At 40.3% G+C, this 22,882-nt stretch overlaps 1 long non-coding RNA gene across 1 annotated transcript; it reads left to right on the top strand.

Annotated features, from left to right (window-relative positions):
• Positions 1–260: 260 nt before the first annotated feature.
• LOC125934627 (uncharacterized) lies at positions 261–14,049 on the top strand. The gene is made up of 3 exons (XR_007461476.1): positions 261–528; positions 1,598–1,700; positions 13,867–14,049. It is a non-coding gene; the product is annotated as an uncharacterized LOC125934627 (long non-coding RNA).
• The last annotated feature ends 8,833 nt before the right edge of the window (positions 14,050–22,882 follow it).

The raw sequence follows: 22,882 nt of genomic DNA on the forward strand, positions 1-22,882 counted from the left end.
CATGTATAACTAATTATGTAGCAATCAGTGGATAGGAGTTTAGGGAACAAGTAATTTATACTCTGTACTGCAGTGTTTCTCAACATATTTATTTCTCATTGTATGTCTGCCCCTTGAAAGTGCCCCTTTCAGACACTTTCCTAATTGTTCTCTTCCCATAAAATTTTCATACCATAGATACACTTAACTATACATCTGTCTATATAGTGTGGCTGGAGAGACACAAACCATTGTAATGCCGAAGGTTTCCCCTTCCCACACCCTGCAAGAACTAATTTACCCCCTTGAGGGAACACTGCCCCACTGAGAATTTACGCCACAGCGGAAGTCGTAGATGCTCCACCCGGAAGTCGTAGATGCTCCACCCAGAACTCCGTCAATGGTGGTGAACCTCTCCACCCAGCCGCTTTGGGCGTTGCCCTAGGAGAACTCTCCAGAGGATTGCCCTAGACCCAGTGGAGGTTTTATCCGTCTCAAAATCCCATCAAATCCTCCCCACCTAAAAAAGCTGTACCTACTTACAGTGAGGTACAGAAGGCTGACCTTCTGTTCCCTGCACGGGCTCCTGTAGGCCTCTAGTTGTGCCAAACTGGAAGCTGGCCCCTCAGCCTTAGGCTCCAGAGCAAGCAAGTAAGCTTTTTTCACAATAAGACGGGGGGTGTGTTTCAGTCCATTGTCTGCGCAGTGCCCTGGGGGTCCGCCGAGAACTCTCAGATGATTATAGTCCCATAGGACCCAGAGCCAGGCAATCACTTAGTGACCCCTGGGAAGCAGCCGTTAAAAACCAGGGCACCAGGTGTGTCTAAAAGCTCCCCTCAGAGGATATTAGTGTTCTGGAGTGTGGCAGAAGGAAAGCATGAAGTTGGAGTCCACCAGCTGAAATGAGGCAGAGGGAGAGTATATAGATGTTTCCTGGGGGGAAAAGTAGGAGGGGGGGCGAAGCCCAGGGATAAAAACAAGAAATATTTTAAATGGAATGGAATGGAATAGAATAGAATAGAATAGAATAGAATAGAATAGAATAGAATAGAATAATAAAGAGGGTGCCTGCTAGCTAGAGTGAGGCCGGGGAGAGCTTGAAGATATTGCCCACCAGTCAGCAGGCCTCTAGATGAGTGCTAAATTAGATGCCTGCTCCTCAGGCCATCACTTTGAGGTTAACAAATGAGCCTCTTTCACATAACGTCTGGGCATCTAGATCTGCTGCTTCTTTGCCAAGCTGTGGGGAGAGTGAATCCCAGTGGATGACCCCTGTAAGAGCTATTTGTCAGAGAGCTATAGTCTTGTGGGCCTTGTGGATATGGGCCCCAGTGGCTTTTAAAGCTGGATGTTTTGAGGGCTTGCCTCTCAGGTACAGGTCTTAAAAGTTGGGGCTTCCCAATGTGGGGTTCAAACCCTTTCTTCTCAGGGAGAGAAGTTCCAGGTTCTGAGATCCCCCCTGACTGTGGTAGCCACCTGGGGGTAGGGCCTATGGTGAGACTGTGTCCCAGCCTCTCCTACCAGCTTTGATGTGGGCCTTCTGTCCTTTGTCCAATTAGGTATGATCACATAGTTTTTAGGTTCTTTTCAGAGGAGGTTGTTTCATATTTTGCTGCAGGTTCCATTTGTCTGTGGGGAAAGGTGAGCCTAGGGTCCTCCTACATCACCAAATGCAATGAGAATTCCAAGAAGCTCCATCCTAAAGGAAGAGTCCAAGCTAGGTGAGTAGGGATGAGTGAATGAAATATATTTGTGCACATCAAAATGGGAAAAGATGTAGACATTTTTGGAGATGGTGAAGAGGCTGTGTATTCAAATTAAAGAGTAAATCAAAATGAGTGAACATGGTCGCTATTTCAGAGAATGGTTATTCTGTTTTGCAGAGAGATTAGGAAATTTTGAAGTGTTCTGGAGAAAACAAAAGCAATTCAATTTGTTAACCTCAGGGAATGATTTACTGAGAGGTTGCTTACTTACTTACTTGGAGTGAGGGAGGGGAGACGACAGACAGAGGCAGGCACTTCCAGACCCTGATTAAGTGGGAAGGTCAGACAGACACACACATGGAGTAGTCCAAGAGTGACAGAGGGTAGTGTAACAAAATGTAACATTGTGTGGTTCCTCTGTGCTGGCTGTAGGATTGTAGAGAAGAGTGTGACTGATGTGGTTGACTGATTATGCAAATCCTGAGTGATAAAGCAGGGCAAAATAGAGATAAAACAGGATTTGGAACTTAAAGCCGTTCATAGTATAAGTCACATTACCTCCTTATAGGCTGTTGGGCTGTAGCAGAATGAGGAGTGGGTGAAAGCAGATAGCTATTTGGACAACCTTTTCAATAGTTCTCTGTCTTCAGAGATCTGACATTTCCAGAAAAAGCAAGCCCAGAGTTTGTCAGATGTTCTGCTTTTGGACGAACGAGCTTCCTGTTGAGTTTTGTTCTCCTTCTTTTTGGCAGAAAAATCAAACTCTGGCTTATAGATTGAGAGAGCCAGTGAGAAAACTTCACTGCACATCCCTATGGTTAATGGCCCTGAGCATTTGAGGAAACACATTTATTCCAAAGTAGTAGAGGACAAAACAGCCTGTTGGAAATAAGAATAACTGAAAGGTAGTGGATCAAAGCAAAGGAACCATGGACATCTAGAAAGGGTGGGGTTAAGGGAGTATAAGATTAAAGAGAGAAAATGATAGTCGATGCAGATTCACCTTGAGGCAGATTCTACAGTTCTTGCTGATTCTAACTTTTTATTCTTTCTTAAATTTGTCCCCATCTCTCCATACTCATTGCCACTGCCCCTGTTTGGATCACAGTTACTGTTCACCTGGACTGTTGCAACACTCTCCCAGCTTGGCTTTACTGCTTCATGCCTTGCCACTCTCAGCCTGACCCCAATTCATCTTTCACTCTGCTGACAATGAGCTTTCTGAAATGTTCATCCATTCATCACACAAATATTTGTGAAACACCTCCCATGAGCTAGGCACTCTACTGGGTGCTGGTCAGACATTGATCCGCTAACCATACATGGCCTCTGCCTTCAAGGGGAATGTCCTTAATGGACAGCTGCAAACAATGAATAGGGTTTTGAAGACCAAGTGTGAGAAGGGTGCCAGCACCACAGGGGTCATGGTGTGGTTGGGAGGAGGGAAGGGGCAGGATCTAAAAGAACCTTAAGAGACCGATGGCTGCAGGTCATGTTAGAGCTTTTAGTTATTAGCTGAAAGCTATAGAAAGGCTGGCCAGATGAAGTTTGTTGATAAGAGGAGATCTGAGTTTTGCGAAGACCATTCTGGCTGCAGAGCTGAGAAAAGTTTGGAGGGTGCTATCTAATTGTATCTCTGCCTTCTCTCCTCTCACACAATCCCTGAGTTTTCAGGTTTAAATCCTGGCCCCTTAGTTTAGTGTTGAAAGGCTTTTAACAGACTGACTCTGCCTCCCTGACCAGTTCCATCAATTGTTGGATCTCTTCTACAGTTTATACATCTGGCTCCCAGTCAGAATTACCTGGGGACATGTTAAAAATTCAGATTCTCAGGACCCATCCCCAGGTATTTTGTTTTATTAGTTACAAGGTTTGACTTGAAAATTAACATTTCTTTTTTTTTTAAGTTTGTTCGTTTATTTTTAATTTTTTTCAATGTTTATTCATTTTTGAGAGAGAGACACAGGGCATGAGTGGGGAAGGGGCAGAGACAGAGGAAGACAGAACCTGAAGCAGGCTCCAGGCTTTGAGCTGTCAGCACAGAGCCCGATGTGGGGTTCAAACTCACTAACTGTAAGATCATGATCTGAGCCGATGTCGGACACTTAACTGGCTGAGCCACCCAGGTGCCCTGAAAATTAACATTTCTAAACAGTATCACATGCTGACCGTCTAGACCAGGGATGTCTAAACATAACTTCCTGTGAAAATGGAATTTTCCCTTATCTGTACTGTCCAATATGGTAGCCATTAGTCACATGGAACTATTGAGCACTTGAAATATGGCTAGTGCAACTGAGAAACTAAATTTTAATTGTAATTAATTTAAATGAATTAATTTAAACAGCCACCTGTGACAAGTGGGTACCAAATCAAACAATTCAGGTCTAGACTCTAGTGTGAGACATTTCCTGAATCATGGCTGTACTCAATCTGTAGTTCCCTGCCTAAGGGTCTAGGCACGAGTTCCCCATTCCAGGAGTCTGTTCTCCCCTAATCATCCTGTCTTCCCTACATGGTCAGCTTCCATGAAGTTTATGGGTCTCTCCTCCAAGAACATTCCCTTGACCTCTTCGGGGCTGGATTAGATACCCGTCTTCCAGTATTGCAAATGTATGCCTCTTTGTATTCCCAACACCTTGAGGGCTGCCTGGATACAGAACTGTCTGTACATACTTGTTGTATAAGTAAATAAATGAAAAAATAAAGAACACTAAAGTGTAGAATCACTTAACTGAGTCAGGCACAGGTAGATACTGATAATTAGAAGGACTGCAACTTTGCTATATGGAACTCCACAAAGCTGACCTCCAGAGAATTAAACTGTTCATGATCTTTATTTGATAGTGGGGTCGATGTCATGTCTTCAATCTGTTTGTGGTTCAGTTAGCTTTGCAATGTGCAGGTGATGGCATAGTTTGGGGAGAAAAATTTTGGAGCCAGACTACCTGTATTGAAACACTGATTCTGTCACTTACTAGCCGTGTGACCCCAGGGTAGATGTTGTTACTTAACATTTCTTTTACTCAGTTTGGTCATGTACAAAATGGGTTAACCATAGTACCTACCTCTCAGTGTTGTTAATGAATTAATATTTGTAAAGGGCTTAGGACAATATTTGACACACATTAAAGAATTAAGTGTTTGTTAAGTAAATGAAAAGCAAACTTAGCTATTGACTCCATTAATATCCCTAGTTAGTGATCTTGTATCTTGATCAAAAGGGGACTTAGGAGAAATGTAGGCAGTATATATTCTTTCTTTCTTTCTTTCTTTCTTTCTTTCTTTCTTTCTTTCTTTCTCTCTCTGTCTCTTTCTTTTTTTCTTTCTTTCTTTCTTATTGGTTTTGTAGATGTTTTATTTATTATGCCACTTCTCTACTAACTTTTTTTGTTTCAGGTTTTTATTTAAATTCCAGTTAACATCTAGTGCAATGTTAGTTTCGGGAGTAGAATTTAGTGATTCATCACCTATATATAACACCCAGTGCTCATCACAAGTGCCCTCCTTATTACCCATCACCCATTTAACCTGTTCCTCCACGCACCTTCCCTCCAGCAACCCTCAGTTTGTTCTCAATAGTTAAGAGTCTGTTTTGTGGTTTGCCTTTCTCTTTTTTCCCCCCATGTTAATCTGTTTCATTTCCTAAATACCACGTGTGAGTGAAATCATCTGATATTGGTCTTTCTCTGACTTATTTCACTTGGCAAAATACATCATTAATAATTAGCAATCACCATGTCTTCTAGGACTCAATCAGGATGAGAGGGAGAGATAGCATTATGAACATTGAGACAGGTTCATGGTAAAGAGCACTGCTCTATGAGTCACTACAAAGACTGCAGAGTGTGAGGAGTAGGTGAGAAGGAGTTCTGGAAAGGTAAAAATGAAACAATCAAGTTTTAAATGAAATCTGGGGGGATTTTGATGTAAAGGTAAGCTTTCTGTAAAACACCTCCTTTCAGATATCTTATTACTTTTTCAATCTAAGCCTGAAATAGATTTTGGAAATAGAATGTAAAGTAAACTTCCATGTCTTCTTTCTCAAAGGGTTGCTAATGGGCATTGGATGTTCTCTCATCTACTAAAATTATGACTCTTTCCTACTAGCACCCTTCTTTCTCTTCTGGGGGGAATTTCCTCCTTGCCATTGTAGGTACTCTTGGTGGGGAGGAAGTCAAGGTGCACTGTCCGCCTCTGGGGGATGGACATGGATCTAACACAGGCTAATCAGACACTTTCCTCCAGGACTTTGAAGTTTGAGGGAAAGATATGTGAACTGGATTTACCAATCCAGTCATTCATTACCTTGATACCTAAACTCCATGGTTAAGTAGTTCCTTAAGACTTTGGGCTTAAGGCTTTGGGTTTGCCCTTATTCCTGAATTGGTTCTGGAATTCTGGCTTATTCAGAATATTAGCTACTAAATACACCTCCAACAAATTCCAGGTTGTGTTTACATTAGCCAAAGTTAGTTTTTGGTGTAAAGGGTCTAAAATATGACTCTATATTCACTTAAGTCGTGACCTAATGAAATGAATGTTGAACTTTGTAATTTTCCCTCAAAGCACTATGTTTGAGGATATTCTTTTTGTTGACTCTGAAGTAGAAAAGGAAGTTGCAAGGTTGCAGTGATGGGACTTTTTGAAGTGAAAAGGAGTGCTAAACATTTAGGGATATCAAATAAGAAATACAGACTAAAAAGGGAAATTATGTCCCCAAATCCATCTCTAGAACAGAAGTCTGCAAATATTTTCTGAAACGGCCAGACAGTAAATAATTTAGACTTTGAGGGCCATACAGTCTTGATCAAAACTCTTGAACTCTGCCTTGTATCACAAAAGCAGCTATTGACAATGTGTAAACAAATAAACAAGGCTCTGTGCCAATAAAACTTTATTTACAAATATAGGCAGCAGACAGGATTTGGCTCATGGACCATAGTTTGCTGACAGTTGCCTTGGAATTGTGCCTGGTATATGTCAGGCATTTAATGAATATTCATCAACTGGATGAATGAAAAAAGGGTCAGTCTCTAGGAATGGCACAGTTCCCATCTGATGACTTCTATTTTCTTTGAGTATTAGCAGCAAGAGGTCAGATATTGACAGTGGAATAGAGTTGGGCTTTGAGATCCTTAGAGAAGTTCTGAAATAACGGCTGGTTGGGGACAATGTCTGACTCCAAAATCCAATTCCTGTAGTTGGCTAGGAATAGCTTACTGGAAGGGAAAGGAAAGGAATTAACATCAAGAGTTCGTCATGAAAAGCTCTTTGGAACACTGGAAACAGAATTATCTGAGGTGTTTGTTAATAGATGGGGATTCTCAGGCTCCTCCCCAGACCTTTTGAATCAGAGCCTCTGAATGCACTGCTATTTTCATCAAGGTCCTAAAGTGATTCTTATGCAAATTAAGTTTGAGGACCAGTGGCTTGGTTGATATCAGCAACTTAAAATATATTGTATAATCTTCACAACAACCTTATGCAATAGATATTATTAGCCCCATTTTATAAATGGAAATACTGGAGCTTAGAGTCACAGAGAGGATTGTGCAGTCACATATATAGTAAGTGAAAGCACAAGGTTGCACATCTGCACTTGTCTGCATTAAAGTCCACGATTCCCCACTATGCTTTTCTGCCTCTAGCAACAACAACAAAACGAAAACATGGATTAAATTCTTCTAGGACGTTATTTGGCTCCATCTGTGAAAAGATTGAAAATACTGCTGAGGTTCAATTTGAAAATGAAATAGCTGAAGATGAAGCATTTTGGACTGAGATTTGAAGACTGTTGTATAAACTAAGGACAGACAGTCCTATAAAAGTATAGTCCCTGGGATGAGTGGCGGATTTGGAGTAAGGAGGAGTTTCTTTGAAATGTGTCATATTTTTGTTTTCAGTGTTCTAGCACAACAGAGATATGCTAGAGATATTTTTCTGAGGCTGTTCCTGGAATCAATTTGATGCAAGCTCCTTTTGATGTGTAAAGAGATAAACTAAAATTCACTCATGTTGTGAATAACATCCAGATTGGCTCCTTCTATAATCATGTTGTATCTTATTTTACCATGCATAACATATTTAGTTCCCCTGTGTTTGCCATGCCATCATTTCACAGAATTGTATATTATATAGGCTATGTTTCAGTTCAAGTGGGGTAAACTTAACTGCCAGTTGTTTCCAGCTATGTACTACCACCACATTGAACTGGGACTTCTGTGCTAATTCCTTCATGCAGGCCATCCCTTGACCAGCAAGCCAGCTGGAAGCAAATAAGCATAAGTATGATTTTCCTCCATCCAGTGAGGAGCTCTGAGATAGGGCTTGGTGAGATCCAGAAGGTACAAGAAAGGACCATGTGAATCTCCTGGAAATGAGGCATAGTTGGGTCCTCTTGCTCTTCCACTGATTGCTAACTTATGTGTATCTGAAGTTGTACAAGTTTGTTGCCTGGCTAACTTTATTCCAAGACTTAAAAGGCTTCTGTTTTTGTTCAATATTTGGAAATACAAGGCAACTATGAGAATTTGAGTATGGAGGAGGATCTGGAATACCAGAGGAGTAGCGATCTATATTAACTGTAAAGAAAATGTGCCTGTTCTGAACAGGCAATATCTATTCCATTTACTTATATAAAAGTAAACCCTAATCAGAAAGACAGAATTTACTGTACAAATTTAATAAAATTTAAAAATAACTCTGATTATATGCAAATTTGGGTTTATGGGATACCCTTTTGAAGGTCACCTTCCAGTATGATGTGACTCCGCTCTTTTGAAATAGTTGATACGTGCCGAATTGCACCTTAATTAAATTCCCTTATGTGTTGTTGGATTAAAAGCACCATCAGCACTTCATAAACTGTATGTAAATTTTTTAACAGAAATTTGAAACATTGTACACTGGCTTTTATTCAATACCCTCCCCTCTTTCCACAAACTGCTGTCAGTGGCTGTGTGCCCATTTAATACCAGTCTAGGCAAAGCATAGATGGAAAAAATCACATCTATTACCAAAAAAAAATCATCCAGTATAATATGTTCCCCAATTATTATCCAAGTAGTATATTGTGTGTTATCTATGCCAAGGCTCAGCTTCTTTTAGCATGGAAAATCGAGAAAGGACTAGACAGCCAAAATTATAGTGTTTACAAAGGACAACTTTATGAGCCAGAAAGAAACTGCCCTACATTCCTGCCAATGGCAGGAAAGAATGCCTTCCTCCTAAGCCCAGCCATAAGGTTCCATCTGCCAGGTGATATTGCAGTAACAAGGAACAGATGATTCCATGGTCTGCCCTGATTTTCTTACCCCACAAAGAGTCTAATATATAACATATAACAGGAGGAATGGCTGAGAACTCTTGTACTGAATGAAACCTGCCTGACCAAAGATACTGCAGGGTCAATACCCTGCTGATAAATGTCCTCTGGAAGAAGTAAGAAATTTCACAGTACCTTACTTAAAGGGACATCCAAAAGAGCTGCCAGAATTAGAGCAAGGAGAAAACTCTTGGCTGAAAACAAGCTTGAGACTCCTCTTGAACTTTTATCCTTAAGAATACAGGTTCTCCATTTTATGAACATCTCATTTGGAATTATTCTGTATATAAGAACAAGTGGCTCACGTCAGGTAGGGGCAGTGGAAGGAATAGTTAGTCTTTGCACTCAATTAGAAACAAAACTTACCAGATCCTAACAGATGTCTGGAAACAACAGACCCCAATCAAGTAGAAGGAATGTAGACAATTTTTAGCAGTGAGAAGTCAAGCACCACAGCAATGATGTTTTGTAAGAAGCAGTAAGAGTTCGCATGATGGGTACCATGCCATAAAGACTGGAATCTGGGCCAGGACTCCAGATTGCAGGAGAATTCTGGGGAGAAAGATAAAAATCTCTGCACCAAAGGAGTGAAGTTAGGGAGCAGACACAGGAAATAGCACAATCGTTTTCCCAGAGCAGGAAGAATGTCTTAGTAATTTTGGGGCCCCATTTTCTAGCTCAGTGCCTCGGGAATAGGGAGTGCATTTGAAACTGCTGATCACTGTATTCACTCTTGAACAACAATTCCCTTTGGTTTCTGTGGCATTAACTTTTTCTGTTATTCTTTAACTCCCTTGGCCATGCCTTTTAAAAACCTCCTTTGAAGGGTTTCTTCTCACTACTTACAGGACATCTCAATGGATATCTCATTGGTACCTCAAATTCAGTGCATCCAAAATACAGACTCTCATCTCTAAACCCGAGGCTTCTCCTGTGTTCCCTGCCTCAGTGAATAGCACCATCATCTTCCCAAAAACTTAAAACACAAGCTTGGTGGCAGCCTTTCCTTTTTCATCTCCCTCAGTGTCTGCGTCCAGTCACCAAATCCAATTGATGTGTCCTTCTAAATAGCTTTCAAAACTACTACCCACTTTTTTTCCTACACTGACTGCACTACCCTATTCAGGCCACCATGATCTTTCACCTACATTATTGCACAACCAGCCACTCTTCTTGCTTTTACCTTTGCCACCATCCAAAGCATTCCCGCTAGTGCAGCCAGGCAGAGCTTCTAAAAACACAAATCTAACCATGCCTTTTTCTCTGATTAAATCCTTCAGTTCTCCATTATTCTTGGATTTCCACATTAAGAATAAAGTCCTGGTTTCTTAAAATGATTATAAAGCTCTTTTTGATCTGGCTTCTGATTACTTCTCCAGCCTCCTCTTTCAACTCCTTTGTCCTTTATGTACCCCTCAGGCCTTTTCCACTTTATTCTAGAAGCATATTGACATGAGCTGTCTATAAAAACTTCAGACCTTTGCACACTGCTGTCTCTGCCTCAGATGCTCTTGCCCTCTTTGTCTGGCTAGCTGCTATTCATTTGTAGGTCACCCTTTATATTTCACCTCTTCTGGAGCATGGTCCATGCTCCAAACACCCCATCATGGAACTTATTAGAGAGTATAGTGATTGCTTTTCCTTTCTTATACTCTCTATTAGAATGTGATCTGCATAAAGGCAGACATGATCCATCTGCCTTGCTTATCATTATATTCCCAGAGCCTAGCCCTGTTTCTGGAACATTATTCTCTTCTAGTGAGTAGTGAATAAATGAGGGTTTATTGAACTCACCTGAAGAAATTTATAGACATGAGATTTGAAGGGAGAGGTTGAACATAAAAACAAGGCAACACCCCAAAGTTGTAGCCATGACAAGTGTGTGGCCTTTTTAAGAGTCCTGGAGGAACTCTGCGGTAGATTAAAAATGGCTAAAAATTCTTTGACTCTTTTCACATGGAAAGGCAAAAGTTTATTTCCCCTCCCTTTGAATCTGGGCTGGCCACTGTCAATTTGACCAATAGAATATGATAGAAATGATGCTCTGCCAGTTGGAACCTGGCATTTGAGAAGACAGGTATCTTTTACGGTACTCTCATGGAATTCTAAGATGCCACGTAAGAAGTTCAACTACTCTAGTGAAGGGACCACAGGGAGAGGCTCTGAGACTGCATGAAGAGAGAGAGGGACCCAGCTGAGCCCAGGCTTGCAGTTATTCTTGTTAAGGTTTTGGGCATGGGAGTGAAGCTGTTGGAGTCTTCTAGGACTTAAGAAACAGGCTACCAGGCACAAGTGATCCCAATAAACTCCAAGTGAGAAGAAGAATTGCTCAGCAGAGACTTGCCCATATTCTTGACCCCCAAGATTATGAGATATAGGAAAATGATTTAGGGGTGGTTTGTTATACAGCAGTAGATAACCAGAACATCCAGTGCTTCCTTTTCACTGGCTGTTAGAGATGCAAGGTAGGGAAGGGATTTTCTCAGTTCTGCCATATTCTCCCTGCAGTAGCTGGGGCTTCAAAGACCTGTCCTTGCAACTTATTTCATTCCATCCCAGATTATGGGGTCAATCAAACCCCTAGGTGGAGTGCATATAATGGCTAAAGGAATTTATATAAGCTGGTCTTTTGTTTTGGCCTAGTAGGATTCTGGTGTACCAACTCCTAATTACTCATGGCTCATTTTCCTGTACCAAGTCATTGCCTGGTATCTCAGTCCTTTAAACAGGTATTTTTTATGATAAAAAATCTCAGTCTCCCAAAGACCAAATCTGTGATATCTGCTGCCACATATCTCTTATTTATCTCAGACCTTGTGGTTTCTCTGAGATATAGAACTCTGGAGGTTACTTGACCCACCTCTACTTAAAATAATGTGCTTAGTTTGGGGATCCATTTGGAGTTCTCTCTCATTCTTGTGCTCTATTTCCCTCTCCAGTTATTACCACCACCTTCACCTCCCCTTAAAAGGTTAAATCTCCAGTTGGTCCCAGTTGACAGTGTGCTTAAGGCTTATTCTCAACTTTGTTTCCAGATTCCTACCCTTTTTATAACAGGGTTATTTCAGTTGTAAGAGACACACATCCAACTAAGTCTCATTTAATCTAAAAGAGAGAATGTATTGTTTTTTGTATCCAACTAGAGAATGAGAGCATCCTCTAGGGCAACTGGATCATGGGAGTGATCCATGGCATTATCTCCTGATCTCTAGCATCTGCTTCTCTCATTCCCTTTTGCTATAAATGTGTCAGGAAACAAAGCCACAGAATTCAGGACTTCTATCCTTTTAGTAGGAAACAGAGAAGGAAAAAGAGTTTTCATTTTTACCTGATGCTCTGATCATTTTTAGCTGATCATTTCATGTGCCCAAACTAGAGCAGTCATCATAGGGCAAAGCACTATGGCTGTCTGGGTCTGAGCACTGTGCCCAGCACTGTGACTAGAGAGGGGCCTGTTACCAGGTAGGTGCTTGGCCTAAGGGAGGCCTCAGAAACAATGGTGTGACTTAAGGAGACCCTCAACTTGTATTTGCAACTCTTGCAGCTGGGATTGTCCAGGAGTGAGCTGGGATGGCATGGATGAGAGGGACTGTGGAGTCATGAGGAATCAACATGGGAGAGCAGGAACAGAGCAAGGCAGGAGTGTGTCCATCTGAATATGTGCCTGAGTTCAGAGCAAGGGAGTATAGGGGAAGAGTAATGTGGATTTTTCCCAGAGAGGCCAGATCCTAACCATATATCCATTTATAGAGATTTGTTAAGAATGAAACATCAAATATAAGCATTGGAGGACTGGACAAACTTGAGATTGAGCTGTTTATTGCTGGCATTAGAATGGTTATTTCCTCCGGCGCCTGGGTGGCTCAGTCGGTTAAGTGTCCGACTTTGGCTCAGGTTATGATCTTACGGTTCATGGGTTCAAGCCCCGCATCGGGCTCTGTGCTGACAGCTCAGAGCCTGGAGCCTGCTTCAGATTCTGTATCCTCCCCCTCTCTCTGCCCCACCCCTGCTTGTGATCTGTCTCTCTGTGTCTTTCAAAAATGAATAAACATTAAAAAAAAAAAAGAAAGGTTATTTCCTGCAGGTAATTCTGTTTTATTTGAATTGTGTGTATTTACTTATACTGTGCCCAAAAGATAATGGCTGGACTTCATTTGAGCTGTTAGCAGACTCAGGAAGGAGGACCCTGACCTGAAATAGAGTATGAATAAAGATAAATATGTTTTTCTTTTTTCAGCCAAAAGCAGCTAAAGAGATGAAAAGCTATTTTCAGATAACTGTAAAATGATGAAGGGAAGGCAAACAGATTTTTAAAAAAATTCTTTTTATAAGAAGGAAATTAAATATTTTGAATAGATAGCCTAATTACCTTATTTAATAATATCTTGTTAACTAAGAAAATAAAGTGAACATGTTTAAATAAATTATGAGTTGAAAAGTTATAAAAATGCCTTTAAAAAACAAAAGCAAAGATATTGCATTTTGCAATGAGTCAGAAACCTTCTGTCTACTTTGTTCGTTAATGTGCATATATTGCATTACTAAATTGATTGTCTAGAATATCCTTGCCACTTTATGGATTAAAGCTTAAGCATCTGTATAAGCCTTCATTGGTAAGACAATTGATTTTAGAGTCACCTATATTAAATCTTGGGATAATGCTATGTTTACACACATTAAAACAAATATTAAGTATGTACATATTAAGGTAAATCATGCTTTACTAACAAATTATTCTGGAACTGCAGTGCCTTTTCTATTTCCTGTCTTAGTTTTGATTCTAAATCTGGTGGACAATTTTGAGATCTGAGATGAGAGAATATTCTTTTCATGGAAGTATTTTTGTCTTTGCAGAAGGCAAGGGCACTATAGTTGGCTGTTTTTCACAAAATGTGGCTTCGTGTTTCTTGATGGCTCCTGTGACAAGTTGACTGTCCAGAGAAATTTGGATTTCACATATGTAGTTCCAGTGACTGCATTCATCCAGGTTAGACCATATGTCTTGGCTTCATGTTCAGAAAACATGGACTTTATACTCAGGCAGCAAGAGTGGTATAGATTTTACCAATTTTCCAATGCTCACCTGGAAAGCTTAGTTCAAATTGGCTGAAGTGGGAAAACTGTCATAAAGTGAAAAGTGGCTCAAAGAATACAAGAATGTGTTTAAAATGAACACAACAGGTAGTACCTGAGCCACATCTAGAATCCAGTTTATTAAAATGCAGATTGGACTAGAGGAAAATCATTGTAGAGAGAAATTCTCAATATGTGAGAAACTCACAAATCAGTCATCCTGCGGAAGGCACAGGTTGAAAAGTAATTTTAAATATCCATGAGTATACTGGGTTGTATGGACATTTCAAAATTGACTCATGGAAACAGATGCTGAAAGGCAATAAGGAGACAAAATGTTTGAGCTGCATATTAGGAGGCAGCTTCTTTGCAGACCATCAGGGGGTAACAAATGGGCAAGATGCAACTGCCTTGATGCAAAGCCATCTCATGAGATAGGTAGATAGAAAAACATGGAGCCATGTCTTGAGAGGTTTCAGGGGCATGTTTGTTTTCTCCCCTTGGTTTGATGATGTTAAAGTGTTGAATAGGGTCCCCTGCAAATTGACGTCTAACTAGAACCTCAGAATATGACCTTATTTAGAAACATGGTCTTGGCAGACATAATTAGTTAAGGATTTCAAGATGAAATGATCCTGAATTTAAGGTGAGTCCTAAATCCAATGGCTGGTGTCCTTTACCAGACATGTGAAAACACGGACAGAAATTAGAGTTATGATCCACATACCAAGGAATGCCAGGAGCCATCAGAAGCTGGAAGAGGCAAGGATCCTTCCCTAGAGACTTCAGAGCAAGTGTGGCCCTGCTCACACTTCTTTTTTTTTAATTAAAAAAAATTTTTAATGTTTACTTATTTCAGAGAGAGAGAGAGAGAGAGAGAGTCAGAAAGAGAGAGGGAGACACAGAATCCAAAGCAGACTCCAGGTTCGAGCTGTCAGCACAGAGCCTGATGTGGGGCTTGAACCCACGAACCATGAGATCATGACCTGAGCCGAGGTTGGATACTTAACTGACTGAGTCACCCAGGCGCCCCCCCCCCCCTTTTTTTCTAATTTTGGAAAAATGTTTATTTATTTATTTAGAGAGAATCCCAAGCAGGTTCCACGCTATCAGCACAGAGCCCATTGTGGGACTTGATCTCATGAACCATGAGATCATGACCTGAGCTGAAATCAAGAGTCAGACACTCAACAAACTAAGCCACCCAGGCTGCCCTCACACTTCTGACTTCAGATTTCTGGCCTCTAGAACAAGGAGGAAGTAAACTCTGGGTTTTATTTTAAACCACCGAGTTTGTAGTAATCTGTTACAGGAGCTCTTGGAAGCCAATACAAAGGGGGAGCACTCTGTAAAGCTGTCTGAGACAGTGGCAAGTCCCCATGAAGCCACTGCATCTGGCTACATAGAGGTGGACTTTCTCAGTCTTTGAAAACATCTCATTTGTTAGTAGGGAGGGACAAGCGCAAATAACCACTGCACGGGTAGGGTGAATCTAACGTACAATCACATTTACAAATATTACATCTGCGTGGGGAGTGGTTTGTGGGAAAACAGTATGTAAATTGTACATCAGTTCTCCAACTGAGAACTGACACGTAGGTACATTTTTATAGAGATTTTAAAAAATATCGGATATGTCTTGTAGCCCAAAATTGTTGAGTGGAGGGGAAGTCTGGCCCTGGGAGTCTCAGTATACAAACCTGGTGCAGCAGGAACAGCTACTAGCAGCTAGAGGCTCCCACTAGTGGGAAGCTCTGAAAGTAAGGTGAAGGAACCCAATATGAGTAGAACATGTAGACATATGTAAGATGTTTAACAAAATGCTTAAAATATGGTAAATATGACAGGTGTTTAATAAATGTAAATTCCCATCCTGGTCTCCTTCCCATATTGCTAAGCATAACGAACTCTAAAGAATTATGTATCTTATATATGAAATACTTTTGGAGCTATTCCCCATGTAGGTCAACGTCAGAGCATGGTCATATCGACACAAGGCAAACCCCAACAGAAATTCTAATGTTTACTTGTCCTTTTCTCTCAATGAGAAGGGTACAAATATATATTTCATGGCAAGTATTTTATTTTATTATTTTTTAAATGTTTATTTTTGAGAGAGAGAGGGAGAAAGCAGGGTCAGGGGAGGGGCAGAGAGAGGGAGAGACACAGAACTCGAAGTGGGCTCCAGGCTCTATGTTGTCAGCACAGAGCCCAACGTGGGGCTTGAACTCACGAACTGTGAGATCATGACCTGAGCTGAAGTCGGACACTTAACCAACTGAGCCACCCAGGTGCCCCTCATGGCAACTATTTTAAATTCTCCTATTTGCTTCTGTTCTCCTTTACCCCCAAACTGGAGGTCTCTTATTGTTCTACCTCAAAGAACTTTGTCATCCACGCTATCCAGGCCCTGCTTGGATCTTTGTTCTAAGACCAAATCTTATCTATGCCTCTATGGCCCCATGACATATTCCTGACACTTGGGTGCAGTCAGGTCTCAGGGACTATAGTGCTTCCTTCTGTGTGATCTTCCCAAGAAGCTACACATAGCAGAAATTTCATCTTTTTTCTCCTTGAGGAAAAGGGAAAGAAGAAATAAATCATCAGGCAAAAGGTATCAGGGAAAGATGGCAAACCTTTGCACATCAAATGATTTTATTCAATTATATGCAATCTAATAAAGCTATCTATATTTGACTTTCCTGTGCAGCACATTTTTCTTCCCATCTCATGTCATTTAACTGAATATGGAACCTTCATTTTAAACCTATTAACAAAATTACCTGATGGTGTGTGGTAGGTGCCATGTGCTATGGATGGGGAAATGAAACTAAGATGAAAAACGTGCCCAGAAAAGTATTGTCGAGCAAAAAATGATATGTTGCTACATTTCTGTCCTCAAATGCCATTGGTTTTGCTAAACCTAACCAACTCCTACTGATTCTTTAAGCCCCCTTCCATATTGTACTTCTGCTGTGAACTCTCTTCTGTCTCTCCCAGGGATAATCTATCATTGTGACCCCACATAAATTATTACACAGTTATTTATGTGTGGATGCTTTGTAAACTGTTGGTGTATCTGTCCCCCTGGAAGACCACTGGTCCCGTAGGGATGGGGACCTTTATCCTTAGAGTCAAGCACATATGTAGTAAGCATTCTCTAAATATTTAATATAGTTAGTTATTTTTATACTCAGTTTCTCTATACTTTTCCATGCACTTTCAATAATTTATGATGAAGACTATTGGACCTACCTGATTCATTACAAGAGTACTATCTAAACTCATTGATTATAGATTTTGTCTTCAGTGGGCTTTGACATGTGACCTTTGATCAAATAGTATGATGGAGGAAGGATCCCTTGTGTGGCTGTTTAATTCCATGTTTCAAATAATGACCTTCATTCATTATTTTAAAAGGGATACCCAAGTATCTGCTAGCCATAAGTGAGTGGCCTCTCAGGAGACAAGAGGAGCTCAGAGATGAGGAGGCTTCGAGGAGCATGGATTCAGTAAAAGCTTATGAGAACGAACTTGAAATATGGCTGTTGGAAAAGGTCAATAGCCTCTGGTTCCTTTACACTTAGGCCTCACCTCCCATCTTTTTCTTGTCAAGGACTGCCCTCATCTAGACTTGGACCAGTCATTTTGGACCAAGAGCTCATTTTGCTTGGTCCTCCAAAACTTTTTTTTCTTTTCTTTTCCTTCTTTTTTTAAATCCAGCGGCTGACTCTGTGAAGTACATTACTAAAATTGGCCAAGATTTTTGCCCTAGAAGACCACGAGGCACAGGAGGGGTGTAGTGAAGAGGAATAACAGGAATTGAGAAACTTCTCTTTGTGAACCTGATGGAATGGAAAGAAGTAGACTCTGGGTCTAGAAAACCATCCTCAGGATGGGCACGGGAAACTGGAAAAAAGTGAGAAATGTGTAGAAGAGCGTCCTGCTTATTGCTGGCCAAAGTGTTGGTTTGCGGTGAATATACGCAGTATGGACATGACTTAATCTCTTATTGAAAAAGTTGTAAATTTGCTTCAAGCTGTATTTCCTTCTTTAGTAGCTTCTTTTTCTCTTTCTTTCTTTCTGTCACTTATTTTTGAGAGAGAGAGAGAGAGAGTGTGTGTGCGAACAGGGGAGGGGCAGAGAGAGGGAGACACAGAATCCAAAGCAGGCTTCAGGCTCTGAGCTGTCCAGCACAGAGCCCGAGGTGGGGCTTGAACTCACAAACCACGAGATCGTCACCTGAGCCCAAGTTTGATGCTTAACTGACTGAGCTACCCAGGTGCCCCAGTAGCTTCTAAGTTGCCTGCCACTGTATTATTAATGTGGTTGAGGGCTACCCATTGGCATGCAGGATTGAGTGGTTGAAAGTACTGGCCTCAGAGGTACACACCCTGACTGTTACCAGAGGAGTTAGTCTACAGATGTGTTCTCTTACCTAAAATGATAATAATGCATGAAGTTTTGATGTTCTCCAGGTGGAAGTATAAAAGTGCAGCTGCTATGTTACCATCATCATCATAATGGCAATTATTGTTTCTGTTAACAGTAAGAATCTCAGAAAGCTAAAAGAACTTGAAAAGTGAAATTTAATGGAAGCTGAAATTGCCAGAAGAAAAATTAAGCACATTATCATTTATCTCCCCTTTAATCCTCCTCTGGAGGGAGCAGAGGGACAGAAATTTCAGGTCAAACCTTTTTATCAACAGTAGTTACACAGAAAGTGTATCAGACAACTTCTCTTCTTTTCCCTAGAGCTAAAAATCAGGGTGAAACTGTTTTTGGATATTTTATCCCTTCAAAGAACCAGAACTTCTATTGCCTACTCAGAGCATTCAGAATCCACAGCTTTGCAAAAGAGATTAGCTTAAAAGAAAACATTATTATCTGGTTTTACAGAGACTTCCAGCTTTACTTCAAGTCATGTGTTTTTCTTCCCCTCTAAAAAAAAACAAAACAAAAAAACAAAACATAAAGAATAGAAAAGCGGATATTTAGAAGGTCAAATGCATTGTTAAAGGGAGGATATATGGACTTTCAGTCTAATTTTCCTATTTCCCCAAGGATCCTCTGTTAGCTTGTGGGATAACCAGTGCAGCCACTATCGAATGGGAGTTCTGAAGCTGATGAGGATCACATATGGGGTACAATGAGGCGTATTGTGGAGGAAGCTATTCTTGTCCAGGAGGCAAGAAAGAGCTTCTCCTATGAAATAATAGGTAAGAAGAAACCTGAATGATGAGTAGGAGTTACTGTTCAAAGTGAGGGAACATGATGTGTGACGTTCCCAGGCAGAGGAACTGAGAGAAAACCAATTTGGGTAGACTGTGTGGAATGAGGGATGGGGGGAGAGAGGAGAAGACAGTTTGGGAGGTAAGCAGACTTTGAAGGGGCTCAGAGGGCATTCTAAGGGTTTTGAGCTTCATTCTGTAGTAATGGAAAATGAAGAAAAATAAGGATCAGATTTACATTTTGAAAAGATTCACCCAGCTTCATAACTGATGCAGCCAGTGATCATGGACGGATGCTCAACCATTGGATGGAAGGTCGAGGGGACAGGATAGTAGCATGGTGCTAGGGATCACCTGACAAATCACTTTCAAATTGGAAAGGGAAACATGTACAGTTACAATGAAGAGAGCCTAGAGCTGTCAGTCAACACCTTAACCAAGTGCTAAAATTTAGCATCTCAAAGTGAGGAAATAAGCCAACACATTCAGAATGTGGGACATTCTACAGTGTAACTATCTTGAACTTAACAAAAATTCAGTGTCATAGAAAAATGGAGACAATTCTAAAATAAGAATTAAAAGAGATATAACAATATAATGCAATGAGTTAATCCAGGTAGAGGAAGCAACCACAAAAGACATTCGTTGGGCAACTGGGGAATTGGAAATATGGACTGGCTATTATAGGATATCATGGAATTATTTTTAATTTTATTAGACATGGTATTGTGGTTATACAAGACATTCTCCATATTCTTAAGGTGTGTACCCTGAAGTCATAGGGGTAAATTCTCATTTATAACTTACTTTCGAATAGTACAGATAAAATTTGAATAGTTTTATATTCATAAAAGTATTATATCAAAAGACTGAAATAAAGAAATACAGTACAATGTTAACAACTGGGGAATGTACGTTGTTCATCGTAAAATTTCTTTGAAGGTTTCTATGATTAAGACTTGGTAATAGAGAGGATTCAATACAAAATAAAAAGGAATAAAGAAAGCAAGAGTGAATGTGGCACAGTCAGTTAGGTTATTGTAGTAGTTCAGGTAAGACCTGGAGCATACATGATAGGAGTGGTGGAAGAGATAACTTAGCAAGTTAGATCACTATTTAAGTAACAGAATGGACTAAACAGAATAAATTAGAAGTGATTGTTTGGAATAGTGCCTGGTGCCTACTGCCTAGTAGGCACTTAATTGTCTCAGTGCATAAAAGGATGAATGTATAACATGGGATTCAAGAAGAGGGAGATGTATGCTTTACAGATTTTTTACTTAACCAATTGGGTGCATAATACCATTAATTAAAATAAAAAACAAGAGAAGGAGCATGTTTTGGGAGGAAAATGATATGACTAGGTTGAATTTGAGATTTCTTACAGATCTTCAAAGTGGAGGCCTCGGGTTGGCATTTATATATAAAGCTCAGGAGCAAGTGATTTCAGAATTATTAGCCAATTAAAAATTGAAGCAGAAAAAAATATCCCAGGAAGAGTTTACAGAATAAAAGCTAAAGCAAAAATGGTCCAGGATAAAGCCCTGAGGCACTCTAACCTTTAATGTATGGACAGAGAGGGGTGGCTAGCCAAAAATGTTGAAACTGAGTTGGAGAAAAACCAAGAGAGAGTAGCAACAAGGAAGTCAATGGAAGATTATTTTAAGAGGGAAGTATTTGAACAGTATCATATATTATCATATATTATTGAAAAATCAAGCAAGATGCGATTGAAAAGTGAATATAAAGACTTAGCAGACTTAAGTTGTTGGTCTGAAAGAACAATTTTGGAAGAGTGATAAGGGGAGACATTAACCCACATTGGCTTGTGAAGTTGAGTGAGGGGAGATGATATGAAAAGAGTGTTAACTCCTTTGGGAAATTGGACTGTGAATGGAAAAACAGAAACCAGGAGTGGGAAGAAAGTTTTTTTTAAAGGTGGGAGCATTGAACATATATAAATAGAAATTGGAAAGGAAAGCTGTGAAGCAAAATTATAGTTACGGAAGAGGGAGGGAGTACCTAATAGTACAAAGTCTCTGAGAAGATTGGATATGGTGGGATCCAAAGCAGATATAGGAAAGGTAGGTCTCATTGTCTAACCATGCTAGGTTCCAGTTTTTATTGATGAAATGAAGAGCATCAACTGAAAGATTTCCAAAGTGCTTTTAGCTCTAGCAATTTATCGTTTTGGGTGTCTGGAAGAAGAGGAGGGACTTGGAATGTGGATCCTATTAGGGTATCAAGAGTGTATAAAGGCAACTGGACACCATCAAACTTCAGGGTCGGGAGTGACTGTTCATGGGGTTGTCATCTGTAGGGTAGATGAAGTGAGTGAACAGACACCTGTGAAAATCACTCTAAACTGTGAAATACTGGTGGTTGGTATCACTCCCATCGAAGCCAAAACAGGAGGAAACAGAAATCACATTTATTTTGCAGTTTTACCCATGGCTAGTCTCACAGCTGCCAAAACTTTAGAGTTACTCTGAAGATATTTTTTCAACTGGCAGCTGAATTTAAAATAGTTTTCTTTAAGGTTGTTTTTATATGCAACTCTAATAAAAGAGCTTGACCTTCCCAAATGTTTTTTTTTTTGTTTTTTGTTTTTTGTTTTTTTTGACTCTGTGGTAACTGTGCCTAATGTAAGGATATTGGAGAAGGCAGACTTGAAATAGGAAAATAGTGAAAAGAGGGACTGTGGGCCAAGACGTGAAAGTGGGTCAGTGCAATGGAGAGGAGACAGGCAATGAGATAGGGACTGATAAGCACTGATGCTGGTTGTGACTCCTATAGGGGTTCAAGAGTCCATTTTTATTCATGTTAACATGAATCACAACAATAATATGACCATTTATTGAGCACTTACTTTGTGGCAGGCACTATACAAAGCTATTCATGATCTCATGTAATTCTCAAAACAATCCCGGGGGGGGGTACTATTATTATTCCTATTTTAATTTTGGTAAGATATATACCACATGAAATTTACCATTTTAAACATTTTAAGTGATATTAAGTACATTGACATTATTGTGCAACTATCACCAGCATCCATCTCCAGGACGTTTTCAACATCCTGAACTAAAACTTTGTACCCATTGAACAGTAACTCCCCCATCCCCCTCTCCCCGGTTATTCCTGTTTTGAAGATGAGGCAGCTAAGTCTTCAAGAAAATAACAAGTATTTCCCAAGGACACAGAACTGATTTGTGTCCTTAGTTTTAGAGTCTAGAATTTATGTGTCTTGAAGAGTTTAGTTTCAAGTGCATATGGAATTCCAGGCAGAATTGCCAGTCTGTGCCTTCAGTTATCCGTTGACAAGAAGGATTATGCTAAGAATACAAGTCTGAGTTCTGGAATACCAAAGGCCCTTTAGAACAGTTAGCATTCTACTCTGGCTGAAGAGTTTGCTACTCTATAGTCTCTCTTACTCATGGCCAAGACCTTGGGCCTCTATGAAATCTCTCCATCCTGCCAAGGAATAAGGACTTTTGAGGATAACCAGGAAGCTTTCTTGAGTTACCTTTCAGGCTAGAATGGCCAGCTACAGAAGAATCTAGTAA

The sequence above is a fragment of the Panthera uncia genome, assembly GCF_023721935.1.
Source record: "Panthera uncia isolate 11264 chromosome A1 unlocalized genomic scaffold, Puncia_PCG_1.0 HiC_scaffold_17, whole genome shotgun sequence".
Classification (NCBI taxonomy): domain Eukaryota; kingdom Metazoa; phylum Chordata; class Mammalia; order Carnivora; family Felidae; genus Panthera; species Panthera uncia.